This window comes from Colossoma macropomum, unplaced genomic scaffold (assembly GCF_904425465.1).
Source record: "Colossoma macropomum unplaced genomic scaffold, Colossoma_macropomum, whole genome shotgun sequence".
Classification (NCBI taxonomy): Eukaryota; Metazoa; Chordata; class Actinopteri; order Characiformes; family Serrasalmidae; genus Colossoma; species Colossoma macropomum.
Window position 1 is genome coordinate 9,008,355 of NW_023494806.1, and position 14,951 is coordinate 9,023,305.

General features: G+C 39.0%; 1 long non-coding RNA gene across 1 annotated transcript; it reads left to right on the plus strand.

Moving 5' to 3' along the window:
• Positions 1-1,765: 1,765 nt before the first annotated feature.
• LOC118827228 lies at positions 1,766-12,977 on the plus strand. The gene is made up of 3 exons (XR_005008848.1): positions 1,766-1,888; positions 8,488-8,615; positions 8,752-12,977. It is a non-coding gene; the product is annotated as an uncharacterized LOC118827228 (long non-coding RNA).
• Positions 12,978-14,951: the final 1,974 nt, after the last annotated feature.

Below are 14,951 nucleotides of genomic sequence, written 5' to 3' on the forward strand. Positions count from 1 at the left end.
GCTGCATTTTTTCATTTTCTGTTATTAAGATTGATGATTGTGTGTGTGCAGCAGTTCAAAGCTGTTTGCTTAAGTTCTGCTCAGAGTGAGCTCCAGTTGCCTCTACTGAAACATTCACTACTGAAACACTACTGAAAAGTTTCAGTAGTGTTATTGTGTTGGTATTGGGGTCATTCTACAGAAACATCCATTTTTGTGTCCCTAGTGTTTACAGATATATTACACTTGGAAAAAAAAATACAAAAGAGTTACAATTTATTTATTTTTTAAAATAGAACAGTTATTTTACAAATTCACCTTCTTGAGCCGTCAATTTAGCAATATTGGCTTTTAAAAACAATTATCTAGAATTCCAAGCACCACAGAAGTGCTCGTCCTCGCAGGCATGTGTGAAGGCCCTCGTTGGACACACCTTGAGCAGGCTGGATGACTGGATTCGCCAAAGATTTACCCAAGTTAACTTCCAAGTTAAGGACTGTGGACTGAGGCGAGAAAGCAATCAGTGTATTGATAAGATTCAGATTGCTGGTACTGCTTGGGATTTTATGTATTTATTCACTACAGTAAATAAAGTCTTATTTTTTACCAATAAACATTTTAATCTCTGACGAGAAAGATGTGTTATTTTGGATGGGCTGTGGGGGACAAAAAAGGAAAGCTGGATTAGGCAACGCTGCCAGTTTACGGGCCATGAAAATAACTGAGTGGTAAGTGTGTCTATGTGAGGGGGGCGGCGGTGTGCGCATGCGCACGCGCAGTATCATAAAACCTGCAGAGGCAAAGTCAGCGGCTCAGGACCGGCTGATGAACTCGGTGTTGCTGGCACGTCGGAACGGTCTGCAGGTCCTGAAGAGAAACCTCCGTCGGACACGTTCATAACCATATTGATACCGTGTTGATTCTGTGGGAACAAGGCAAGTAAAACTAAAGTTAAGCTCTGGTGTCTCGGGCAGTTTTAAGAGCAAGCATAATGATTTTATCCGATAAAATAAAGAGACTCGATGTCCAGCGCGCATTTGTTACTTGTGAAGCAGCTCAGCTGCTGATGTATGATTGCTTATTTACTACTGTGTGGGGTACACTCTTTAAAAAGATGTAGTAAAGGGAATGGTTCTACTATTTGTATAGTGCTTAAATGGTTCTTTGCATGGTGACATGGCTCTTCAGATTGATGGAGAATGCGTTGTGTATGGTTTTGAAAATTATTCTATAGCACCAAAAAAAGGCTTCTTCCATTATTACAAGCTTGCCATTTAGAGTGGCTCTATGTGATATATAGAACCTTATACAACACATTCTCCATCAGTCTTGAAGAACCATTCTAAATAGAGCCATTGCCTTTACTGTAGAACCATCTTTTTCACCCTAAATCCATCCTCTAAGTGAAATAAAAGCTGCAGGGGAAGATTGTAGTGCATCCAGCATCTGTCAGCATAGGAACTGAGACGTGTTAGACTCCTTTCTTCTCTTTTGGGGGAGCTTTTGGTCTGAAATAAAATAAAATATAGTGAGGTGGAAGTAAGAGCAACAGCAAAGCCATGCAGAAGCTAAACCAACAGAATGATATTAAATGAAAGTGAATTAGGAATGTGTAGGAGTGTAAAAAAAACATTACTTGCATTAGTTTTTTATTAGAACTGAACATAATTTGCTAGAGTACAACTCCAAAAGAACTCTTTAAAAAATACTTAAGTGCAGATAACTGCATAAATGTAAAAACTTACCATGCACCGCTGGTTTTTTAACTTTCTGTCCCACTAAAGCATGAAGCGGACCTTCACGGAGAAGGGCCAGCTGGAAACCAGCACTGGAAAGTATGCCAGGATTGAAACAAAGAGGACGGGAGCGACAATAGTTGCTAAACAAAATCAAGGAAATCAGTCTAATAGTAAGTAACAGTGCAATTTTCTGTTTGTCTGTGTGGATAAGACTTATCTTACAACTATCTTACAATGAAAATATCATTGCAGTGGATTATGGTACATAAATACCTTCTGGTGATACTCAGTTTATTATCATCAACGTTATGGTTAGAGTTAGGTTTAGGAGTAGGTGTAGGTTTTGCCTTGAGGTTAGGGTTAGGGTTTGGGTTAGGGACAGATTTAATAGTATCTTTCACATGCAACTTCAAGTTTAGTTGCATTTAGTAGATATTTATTTGAATGTTAGTTAAAGAGTTACTGAGCCCCAACAAAGCATCTACAGATATCCAAATACAGTGTTACCCAAACTCCTTATAGCCTTAAAAACTTCCAACACATAATCACTTATATAGAGATGAAGCAACAATTGAAATGATGCAAGAAAAGTGTGGGTGTTCTTCCTCTTCTTGCTTGAGTCATTGATCACATTTTTGTAGAAGGTGTAACCTGACTTGGCTGTCAGCAGTGCCACTGGAGCAAATACACTAGAGATGGGGTGTCACCTAGAGACGTACAGTGATGTTGTGTCGGCAGATATTTGCCTACACTCTTAAAAAACATGGTTCTTTAGCAAAGAAAATGGTTCTACATAGAATCATGAGCACTCAAAGAACCCTTTGTATGATTAAAACGTTGTTTGCATTGTGAAAAGGTTCTTCAGATTGCTGGAGGATGTGCTGTAGGTGGTTCTGTGTAGAACCTCTTTCAATAGGGTTCTATACAGCACCAAAAAGGGTTCTTCTGTTGTTGCAAGCTTGATGTTGTAACAATAGAAGAACGCTTTTTGGTGCTGTATAGAACCCTTTTCGAAAATGTGCTGTATAGAACCATAAACAAAACATCCTCCATCAATCTGAAGAACCGTTTCATGATGCAAAGAACTCTTTAACCCTTTAAAAGGCCAGGGCCCAGTTTTATTTCACATTTCTATAACCTAAGAATAGCTCAGCCAGTTTGCATTGAACTCCCTGTAGTTACTGAATATGAAGCCTTAGTATGTAATAAGCCTGGGATTTTAAGGGGTTAATCATGCAAAGGGTCTTTTGAGTGCTCGTGGTTCTATATAGAACCATTTTCTTTGCTGAAGAACCCTTAAAGAACCAAGAGTGTATGAAAAAATATCAGCATCAGACAGCTGTGTAGACTTTACAGATGTTTTACAGTGATATTTGATGAATGGTATTCATTGTACCCCAGAAGAGCTGCATGTTTATTTATTTAGCACATTTTATACACAAAGGCAGTTCAATGTTCTTTACTTAAAAAAACGGAAAAGAACATCAAAGGAACACATAAAGAGGAAATGCCTAAGAGAAAACACAATAAAAATAAAAAATGTAGTGCCTCTGAGATACAAAGTGCCATAGCTTAAAGTAAATAAAACAAATAACGAGGAAGCATAAAAATGAAATTAAAGACAAAAGGTAAAAGTGTTACTGAAATTATAATATTGTTAGTAAAGATATTAAAAGCGCAATGATAAAAATAAAGTGCAGTAAGAATAAAGTGCAAGTCTTAGAGCTCAATTACAGGCACATATTTAAAACCTGGATTAACAGCTAAATACTGCTTCACTGCGTTTTGTTTGTACTCTGGGTTCTACTAGCTGTCCTGTATCTACGAATGTTACAGACCTACTCAGTTTACGTTCTTTTGACATATCAGAGATTTAGTCTGGGCCTAAACCATTCAGTGATTTAGAGACTTGAAAATCTAAAGATTGTAGAACTGGAGTAATGTGTTCTGCTCCCTTGATCCTGGTTAAAACTCTGAATTCTGATTGAATGACAGCTGTTTAATAGTCGTTTTGGAAAGTCCTGTTAAGAGACCATTACAGTAGTCCACCATGGTTCTATAAGTATTTCAAAACTACTACTTTTGCTCAGGATAGACAGATTTGAAATTGATCTAAAGTGAGACGTTATTGAGAAATCAAGTTTAGATTTTTCGTAGTATAGGTTGAAATAACAGCCAGAAAACCATGGGCAAATCGACACAAAAATCAAAATAACCATTTAAATTAATATCATCATAGTTGGTAGTACAGATAGAGGAACTGCTAAAAGTGATGTAAAAAAAATTTGGTAGATTTTGTTCCACAGATGTTCATGTTAATTAATTAAAGTATGGTGTTCCGCAAGGCTCTGTTTTAGGACCTGTATTATTCACATTATATATGCTACCACTGGGCACCATTATTAGTAAACACGGCATAAATTTCCACTGTTATGCCGATGACACTCAGTTATATTTAGCAAGCGAACCGGATGATAAAATTAAACTTAGCAAGATTGAGAACTGTATAAAAGACATAAAAGACTGGATGTCGAGTAACTTTCTCCTTCTAAACTCGGATAAAACAGAGGTTCTGCTTCTTGGTCCAAAAGCGGCTAGAAACAGACTGTCTAATTTAACACTTACACTCAATAATTTCTCAGTTGCATCAAGTTCATCTGTAAAAAACCTTGGTGTCATTATAGACCCTGATCTGTCCTTCGACGCACATATAACTAATATTACTTGAACAGCCTTCCTGCATCTCCGCAATATTGCTAAATTAAGAAATGCATTATCTCTACAGGATGCAGAAAAGTTAGTTCATGCATTTATTACTTCAAGGCTAGATTACTGTAATGCCCTGCTGGCTGGATGTCCGAGCAAAAGCCTTAACAAGCTCCAGTTAGTCCAGAACGCTGCAGCCAGAGTTCTTACTAGAACCACAAAGTTTGACCATATCAGCCCAGTTTTATCAACCTTACACTGGTTACCAGTTAAATTTCGCATTGATTATAAAATTCTCTTACTGACTTATAAAGCTCTAAACGGACTTGCCCCTCAGTACCTGAGTGAACGTCTCTCTCACTATGAACCATCACACCTACTTAGATCACAAGGTGCTGGTTAACTATTAGTACCTAGAATTAATAAAGTTACGTTAGGGGGGAGAGCCTTCTCATACAAAGCCCCCCAGCTTTGGAATAGTCTTCCTGTTAATGTTCGGGACTCAGACACAGCCTCAGTGTTTAAGTCTAGGCTAAAAACTTACATTGTATAGTCAAGCCTTTGGTAATTCGTTTTCCCTGTCAGTTCTTTACCTGCCGGAGTCTCCGCTGCTCTGCTAACACTGTAATCTGTGATCAGTCACCCATTACAGAACCGACTCTCTGTGTGTTTTTCCTTTCTTTTCTTTGCCGAGTTGAACAGCTGCCCATCCTGTGAGTCTGATGCTGCTGCCTCTTCTGCCTTGATCAGGTGCCACTGCTCGCCGTGCAAACCTCACCCTCACAACCTGACCCCACTGATGCTGCATGAACTAAACTAATCAAATTAATCATTTGCTCCACCTGTTTTCCCTGTTTTTGTGCTATAATACTTTATACTAACAATGTTTACTATCCGGTGTCGACCAGAGGAGGATGGGTTCCCCTTCTGAGTCTTGGTTCCTCTCACGGTTTCTTCTTGTTTCTCTTAGGGAGTTTTTCCTTGCCACTGTCGCCTCTGGCTTGCTCATGGGGGCTTGGACCCGGATTTCTTTCTGTAATGTTGATTTCCTTGTAAAGCTGCTTTGTGACAACACCTGTTGTAAAAAGCGCTATATAAATAAACTTTGCTTGCTTGCTTGCTGTTAATTACTTTATATTATTAATAAAATAGCAATTGTGACATATACAAAAAATTGGACATCCTTCTAGTTGTCAAGTCTCAGAACTTAATTGACTCATTAGGACTGGTTAGGCAGGTCATGAATCGTTATAAGAAAGTGTCGGCTACTGACAATTCCAGAGTAAATTAAATTCTCTGACTCTTCAAATCTTCTGCTAACAGTCAACAACCATGGACTTCTCTAAGCAGCTGGCTAAGGAACTGAAAATGAAGTAAATTTGCACTTGCACAAGTGGGGTAGGCTGTAAAGTGCTTGAACCACTATCTAAAATGTCATTTACTAGAAAATGGCTGTTAAGGGGAACTGTGGAAGTCAAGGGAGGATCTCGAAGATCTGGAACTGCTTATATAGTCATTTGCAAAAGTGTGAGCACCCTTGGTCATGTTTTTGTTGATTGTCTGTGGCAATAAGTACACATTCTCTACAAAGAACATACTTCTGCACATTTCAATGCACAGTTGCTGTTTATTTGCTGAATTTAACACACTGGGGGGAAAAACGTGGCATGAAAGTTATGGCACATCTAATATGTTGTGTTTTATATTTTCCATTATGTTCAATTCAGCAAGTACATACACGATTTGCATGGAAGTGATCAGAATAAAACCTTACCTGCAACCTCAGCATCTGAAAAATCAACATCTGAAATATGCAAAACATCGTTTAGATAAGCCAGAGGGATTTTGGAAGTTGGGAAGTGCTGTAGGCTGATTATGTGGTTACAGACCACTTTCATTACAAGCCACTTCATAACACACAATTGATGGAGATGAAAGAATTTGTCTTTATTTTTCATATTAGTGGTTGGTGTGGTGTAGTGGGTAACACCTCTGCCTTCTACGCTGTAGACTGGGGTTCAATCCCCACCTGGGCAAACACCCTACACTATACCAATAAGAGTCCTTGGGCAAGACTCCTAACACCATCTTCGCCTACCTGTGTAAAAATGATCACATTGTAAGTCGCTCTGGATAAGAGCGTCTGCCAAATGCTGTAAATGTAAATATTAGGTTATTTAAAAACAGGTTGCAGCCTGTAAAGATGGCACTACTGAAGGGATTCAACTCTACTCCAGCAAAGCCAACTCACTGGGTTCCTGACCGCATAAACCCCAAGATGGGTGGAAATTTTACCTGCGGAAATGACAGACAAAGAAAAAAGGGCTCCAAGAAAAAAGGGCTCGAATTTCGCCTGCAACAAACACACCCCCTCCCTCAAAAAAAGTATTGGCATACCTAACACAAAAATGAACCACATACACCACCAACCACTGCAAATGTGCAAAGGAAATGTACTGTTTATTGTTCTTGGTGAAGTCCCATCCATCATTCTTCACATCCCAAGTCCTGGGAAGTCCATAAAGATAGGACAAAATGTTTGTCAGCAGCTTTGTTTTCCTGACAAGCTATTGGCAAGACCCTTATCTGAGCTTGCACATGATGTTTCTGCTTTTATTATGCTGTGGTGTTGCATTTATACATTGTTATGAATTTATGACATTTCAGCCCTTGATGATTCATGTGGCAGGGATGAAAAGTGTAATGTTTTAATATTCAGTGAAACATGGCAGAAACATTTACAGCATTCTTTGTTTAATCATTTGGCTGACGCCATCTTACCATTACCCTGGCAAAAAGTGAGTTTGCCATGGCAACGGTGACTGGTCTACACAAACGGGTAGAGCAGGGCCAAGTGCCTTCTTTGCAGGCTAAAGTGCAGGCTGCAGCTCAGTACCCACCTCCAACGACCAAAAGGGAACTGATACGTTTCCTTGGGATGGTGGGATACTGTCAGGGGTTTCTGCGAACGTTTTTCAACACTAGTTGCACCTCTCACTGATTTATTAAAGTTGGGTGCCAAATTTGTTTGGACCATGGCTTGTCAGTCTGCTTTTGAGACTGTTAAAACCCTTCTTGCTTCAGCTTCTGTGTTGAAGCCTCCACAATTTGATCGGCTGTTTAAGATTCAGTTGGATGCCAACAAGATAGGAGCTGGGGCAACAAAACAAAACTAATCATATGAGCTAAATGCTAATAAGGACCATTTTTAATTTAACCTTACTACACATCATTTGCTTGCCCCCAAAACACCAAAATGGCAGTGGAATGTTTCGTACTGAAGAGCTCAGGGATTTTAATGTGGTGTTTCAGAACATGATCTTTGTAAAAGAATTCAGTTTGTGAAATATCTGCCCTCTTAGATCTGCCTGGGTCAACTGTAAATGCTGTTATTGTGAAATGGAAGCATCTAGAAAAAACAACAGCTCAGTCACAAAGCAGTAGAACACACAAACACACAGAGCGGGGCTGCCAAGTTTTTAAGTGCGTAGCATGTACAAATCACTCTCACTACAGAGTCAGGAGAATGCTGCTTACTGAAATGTATAGTCCCAACAGTAAAGTTTGATGCAGCAGGGATAATGGTCTGGAGCTGCTATTCAGGGTTTAGGCAGGACCCCTTAGTTCCAGTGACAGGTAATATTAATGTTATTACATACAAAGACATTTTAGACATTTAGTCATTGGAGGTTAACTCCATATTAAAGCCCATGGTTTTATAATGGGATGTCAAACATACACATATAGGAGTGATGGTCAAGTGTCCACATACTTTTGGCCATATAGTGTAATTACTGATTTAGTGGCCTTTCCAAAGTTTTGCAAATGCCACAATTACTAGTTTTTGATGTATTGTTCTATTTTTTATACTAAATATAAAGTAACTACATTCAACATTTGCAGGAAAAAATATATTTTTAGAATAGTTTGTGTCATTTTGCCTCAGAAATCAACAAAATGTGTAATTTGGCTAGGAGTGCCCAAAGTTTTGCGTACAATTGTAAGTACTTTTCTGTACTTCTTGCAAAGTAATTCTCAATTTAATTTTTACATTTTTTTTCAGTTACTGTTTATAGGAGTTGCGAGAATGATAACAACGTCTACGTGGCGTTCTGCTTTGAACTGAAAAACAAGAAGTATTTTCCTGTAGTAAAGAAGCAAGGAGACTCAACAGCTCCTGTCCAATTCCAGGTATTTTACGCCTCTGTTGCTTAATTTTATTTCTAGTGTGTATTTTTCATTTGTGCATTGCTCATTTTAATAAATAGTTTTCATACTAACATTTGAAATATTGCTTATTACAGTGCTCCTTTCTCCACCCTAACAGGTGGAACTGCTGAATGATGAAAACGCTTTAGACGATTCGTTCCTGTTCAGGTGGACTGAGGCAAAAGGAGGCTGGAAATTCCTGAATTCTGTGGCAGAACCCTAGCCAGTACTTGTCTGTCTATAGAAACCAGTTCACCCTCACCACCACACCAACAATTCATTTCAGATTCAAATCCAGCATCCGCCTGAATCAAATGAAGAGAAAAAAATGATTAATTTCTTTTTTCTTTTGTTGCTAGCCAGCACGTCAGTACATCTTTACATGTAACCATGTAACGGCATTATTAACAGGTTTATATGCAGTGTAACTCCTGAAAATATCTAACCTGAAGATTATTTTCACAAGTAGGCCTCTGTACTAACCACACATAATGCACACTTACTTTACTTTGTATTGTAGATTTTAAGAGACTAGCTGTCTCTACTATGCCAGACAAAAATGCCAAGCGTATTCATATACCATATTTTCATTTTTTCACTGTATAAACAGTTGTATCCAAACGTTTAAGCACTCCTCACCAAATTTTGGCTGATTTTTCAAGTGAAAAGAAGGAAACACAGCCTCTGTTTGAATGCCATACTAAGTCAGTACTACGTCGTTTTGGGCCATCTTGCATGCACAGCATGTATAAATGATCTACCCACAGATTTTTAATGATGTTCAAGTCGGGGGACTGCGAGGGCCGTTCTAAACCTTCAGCTTGTGTTCAGCCTAGAAGTAGTTCATGGTGGATTTTGAGGTATGTTTTGGATCATTGTCCTGTTGTAGAAGCCAACTTCTTTTGAGCTTCAGTTTCTTGACTGGCTGTGTCATAGAATTCTTCCAAAATTTGCTGACATTTAGTGGAATCCATTCTTTCATCTACCCATGCAATGTTTCCTGTGCCACTGGCTGCCACACAACCCCAAAGCATAATAGATCCAACCCCATGCTTAACAGCTGGCAAGTTGTTCTTTTCATCAGCACCGCTCCTTTTTTCCCAAACATACGTCTGGTGATTGTGGCCAAAGGGTTACTTTTTTTACTTCATCAGTCCTAGATGTCTAGAAGTCGCCAGTAAGGTTTGCTAAGGCTTGTAAGGTTTAATTCATGCTGTCAAAAGGGGGTTGTTCTTTGCCTTTTTGGTCAGCATACAAACAGTTTTATCTGAGAATTTTCATAGCCTTCAAGATCTTACCTTTATTTCCGCAGTTCCTCTTGATGACATTTCGGACAGTGGATATCGCAAACTGGATGCGCTTTGATCCTTTTATAGCCTTACCCTTCTTTATAAGCATCAGTTAGCTTCGTTTTCAGATCCTTAGGCACAATCCCATTTCTTATTTTTACCCCTACCCCTTGTTTCCGAGTGTCACCTTGTCCCTTGGAACTGAGTACAAGGGGTAATGGTTGAAATCTTCCCCTACAAAATGGGACGACCCACAAATAAAAAGAGCATTACTTCATTAACAGGCTACTAGCAGTGCCCTGTAGGCAACCCTGCCAGTCTTCAGTGATAGCAGAGGAGGGTGAAGTTCAGCAACCTCGCTGCTGGGCTTTAGTTACATTTAGGGAATCATATGCCTTCAAAGAGGGGGGATATGACAGTTATTTATTATCGCCCACCCCTAATTCTTCGGTGATATGAAGCTGAAGTCAGCTATTTGCCAGCTTCTCGTATGAATTTTCCTATTCCAGAAGTTACATTCTAGTGCTTCAGGTGCCAGTACCGCTGGACTATTTAAGGTGGAATGGGAAATTTAGGCAGTTGGCTACCAAGACATCAGCATAATATTAGCAATTGTTTATGCTTGTTTTGAAGAAAAGGGCCATAAGATATTGAAACGACATTAACCTAAGATAATATAATGGTTATCATATTTTTTTAACAGAGAAAATTCTCACATTTGTGGGTTTCTTTGGTCGCTTGCGCAGCCATCTTGCCGGTTTTTCTTTTTTTCTCATAACACTCTGTTTGGAGTGTAACTCTGGAAAACGTCTGTTTGGAGGGCCATGTAGCCCTAACACTTCACCCTGCCTCTCTATCTCAACAAAAATCAGGAAACCCTACCCCTAGGCATGAACGCGCAAAACGGAGGGGTAGGGGCAAGGGGTGAAATGGGACTGAGCCTGCTGCTTAGAGATGCCCATTCTTGTTGAGTGTTGGCACAAGATTCAGAGAATCAGAGAAGAATCAGACAATTTATTACACTCTGAAATTGTTTTCAGGTAAAAATTCCTGGCCTGGCTAACCAGTCCTAACAAGTCAGTGAAGGCCTATTGAGTTACGTTCTGAGACTTTACAACTGTAAGAGCGTCTAAACGTTTTCACATGCCATTTTTTCTTTTTAACTTAATGCAGCAGTCACTATATATTTGATTCACACTTGCAGAAAAATGTTATTTTTTAATAGTCTGCTGCAGAGGATGTATTTATTTCTTTTCACTTCAGAAAAGTATGGAGTATTTGCCCAGTATTTGCCCAGGGCTGCCTGACATTTTGCAGACAACTATATTAGTAGTTGAAGAGATATCATTTTAGCTGCCTTTTTACATGCTTACAGATTAATGTCTGATAAATAGAAGCAGTGCATTCCATAGTTTGGTGCAGAAAAACAAAGCTACCTTTACACTACTTCTGTTTTTTAGTTTGGATATTTGAAGTAGGCCAGCATTTACTAAACTGTGATCATGTAATGGAGTGTGTGCAGACAGACTTGGAGTTAAGTTTGCAGGTGCTGAATCGTTGTGTTTTTAAACACAAGCAACCAGTGTAAATCTTTCAACACAGGATTGATATACGATATGTCCAAATAGATCCTGAAACCACTTCCAATTAGCAGTCACTTTAAGGTGCACCCATTGTTGACACAGGCATTTAATTGCACACACACACACGGCTTTTTGGAGTCTAAAGTGTAGGTTTACTCCCTGTCCCGGAAACCAGCCCACAGTGTTTGTGCTTAATCTTGATTGATGTTGTTTGGGAAGCCCAGAAAGGAGAGCATTACTATAATCCAACATTTTGGCCTTTGCCAAAAAGTGATCATTGTATTTCTGCTTTCTATTAGGTTCCACAGACTTCACCCACTGCCCTACATGCCATGGTAAAGACATGACAATAAGGGGATAGGCTTTCAAAGGTAATTACACTGATTCAGGGGTTACTAAACTGAATACGTTATTGTAGTTTTAAATAGACACAGTGGCAGGTTTCATACACTTCAGAGAAGCTGTATATTTGCCTCTGTCCTTTCAGATTGGTAGTGCTGTCGTAGATTGATGGGAATGATTCAGCTCACGTTGAGAATGAGCCCAAACATATAGGCTCTCAGACTACTCAACCAGATCACTTTGGTAAACATGAAAGGAATGCCTGTTGAGATGGACAGTATCAGAGGCTTAAAACTATTGGCGGTTTGATAAAGCACCTTTTTAGTGCACGTATAGTATCAAGTAATATGAAGGTTAAGAACAAGGCTTGGCTTTGGCTTATCTTTTCCTGTTATAAACGTTGTGAGTTATTCCATTGATGGCAGTTTATTGTCTGATAAAGGTTGGTCTACTTCCACTGGTAATTAGTGTTCTCTATTTGTTTTGCATATAGTTTTGTAGTTTTTGAAGGAAACAGCTGGAATAACAGCTGTTGTATAGTGGAAAACACAATATTATTTCTCTAATAAAGCAATTATTCATAAAACATCATTGATATTTTGGTTTTATTGGTTTTGAAAAAAGCCCATATATATATATTCACTAAATAAACAATCACTTCATTGATTGTTTATTGAGGGTTTTTTGTACTGCAACATTTTGCTTGCTTGCATTTACTGTCTTCTTGGTCTTCTTTTAGATCAAGGTCTGTTCTGATGGGCTGTCCTGCATTGTTCATAGCTCAAAAAGAAGTCGGGGCTAAAAACTTTATGTTGGGTTAAATGGGTTAAACAGACAAATATGCAAATGTCTTATATTATGACATCACGCAGACAAATTTCCGTACATGGACTGGGGAGTGAATGGTACGATTTAAAATGTTAACTAAGTTTTATAAGTGTTTACATACTACAACTAACTTACCTATATTTTAGAAAGCGAGGGAAAATTGGTTTGCTGATATGACCATATGACCCAAATCTGTTAACTTCAGCACTTTATGCTTGGAGGTCTATGTGTTTACCTTTTTCATCTTTATCCATCTATGCTTAATTTGAGTCTACATAAATGCATTAAACAAGGCAAATACAGTTACAGTGTTTTACAATGCCTTTTTATTTTTTGTGTACAGTGGCACAACAAAGTATTTGGACACTGGAACTGTTGGTAAACTCTGTAATGAAGTTCTTTAGCTTGCTTGATAAAATGTTTAAAGAAAATGATATTTGTTTCAGAGAAAACACTTAGCACATCAAGTAGATGGTGGACTCTTTGTGTGGAGAAAGTCTGGAGAAAAACTCTAACCAGACTGCACTAAGGCTGCTGTAAAACACAGAGGTGGAAACCATAAAGTCTGATGTCTGGGGAATTGAATTTTTATTTCTTGCACGCAGGTACCACACATTTGCCAGCCTGTTAAACAGTAGATGGTCACAATTATATAGGCTGGACTGATGCCAAGATTAGGCCCAGCGTATACATGACACGTGACAGGTGTGACAGACATGACCATATAGGGCTAGACAAAAATAGGCAGAACAGAATGTTCCAGGTACAATACATGGTTCAACACACAGTACTGAATATAATAACAAATATATAACACAGCACTAAACAGATTACACAGCAGTACCTTCCTTCAGCATGTACCACCGTTAATTGTGATTGACGTGTTTCTGTGCTTTCTCTGTGAATGTCTTCCGTTAGGGAGTTATCTTTTTCCTCCACATACCCAAAAAATTAGTGTGTAAGTTGTGTGTAGAAACACATAAGTATATCTTTAGCTTCCTATGGCAACATAGCAACACTGAGTCTAAATATAGGTCTCTCTCTCTCTCTCTCTCTCTCTCTGCTATGTGAGTCAAATCTTTTCTACCACACAAAATCCCCCTCTGGCGCCCCCCTGCTTCAGCTCTCATCATTTCAAATCTCTCCCTTCTTCCCTCTTTCACCTCTCCCTCTCTCCTTCTTTCATTATTTTCTCCCTCTCTTTTCTATCTGTTTCCTCTCTTTGTCTTTTTCCTCTCTCTCCTTCCCTCTTTCTTTTTCTCTCCCCACCTCACTGTTTCTCTCCGTCCACTTTCTCTTTCCGTATGTCTCTTTCCTCTTTCTCTCTTTGTCCCTTCTCTTTCTTTCTCCTTTCTTTTTTCCCTCTCTCTCTCTCTCTCTTTCATTTTTGTCCTTTTTTCTCCCTTTCTTTCTATTTGCCTTTCTCTCACTCATTATCGTTCTTTTCCCCTCTGTTTCTCCTTTTTTTCTGTCTCCATTTCTTCCTGTCTTTCTCTCTCCTTTCCTTTTTCTCTCCATCTTGCTTTCCTCTACACCCCCGTCTTTCTCTCTATCTCTCTCTCTCTCTGATCCAGAGCGCGGATTGGTGACCTTGTTGCCATGGGTAGCTTTAGATTTATATGAGCCGTAATTGGGGGACACACAGAAGCGACTCAGCAGGGAAACCTCTCTGCTCTTTCACTCGTTCCTGTGAATAAAACAGTCTCCAAGAAACGAGTAGCCCCGTGTCTCTGGGTCTTTCTTTCTTTTTGCTGATGCGGAGATTCTCATGTTTCACAGCAGAGCAGTCAGAATCAGCATCAGGCCAAGTATCTCTGCACATAGAAGAATCACTCAGTAGCTGATAATAGGATTTTTTTCACTTGTGCAGTCATATTGACTTCCATTCCTGAATGCTTCATGCAGTCACCCATTCAGACATCCGTTCCAATGAACATTCACTCAAGCACACATTCATCAATAAAAACAGTGTGCAATGTATTTTGTATAAAGCTGAGCAGCCAGAAAATAGGTAACAAATACTGGATTAAAAACTGCGGTGCATCATGGCAGTACTTATTTGCATTAACTATTCATGAGGGGAAAATGATTTGCATCAGCACATCAACATCAGTTGCTACAGCATGGTAGATTAATTTGAATTAAAGAGCTAAACTAGCTAGGACAGAATGAACTGTCCCCTATATCAGGGCATGGTAACCCAAATGTTAAGATGAGCCATTTTGTCTTTTCAACAAAAATCAAACCAAGTTGGGAGCCACAACATTTTATGTCCA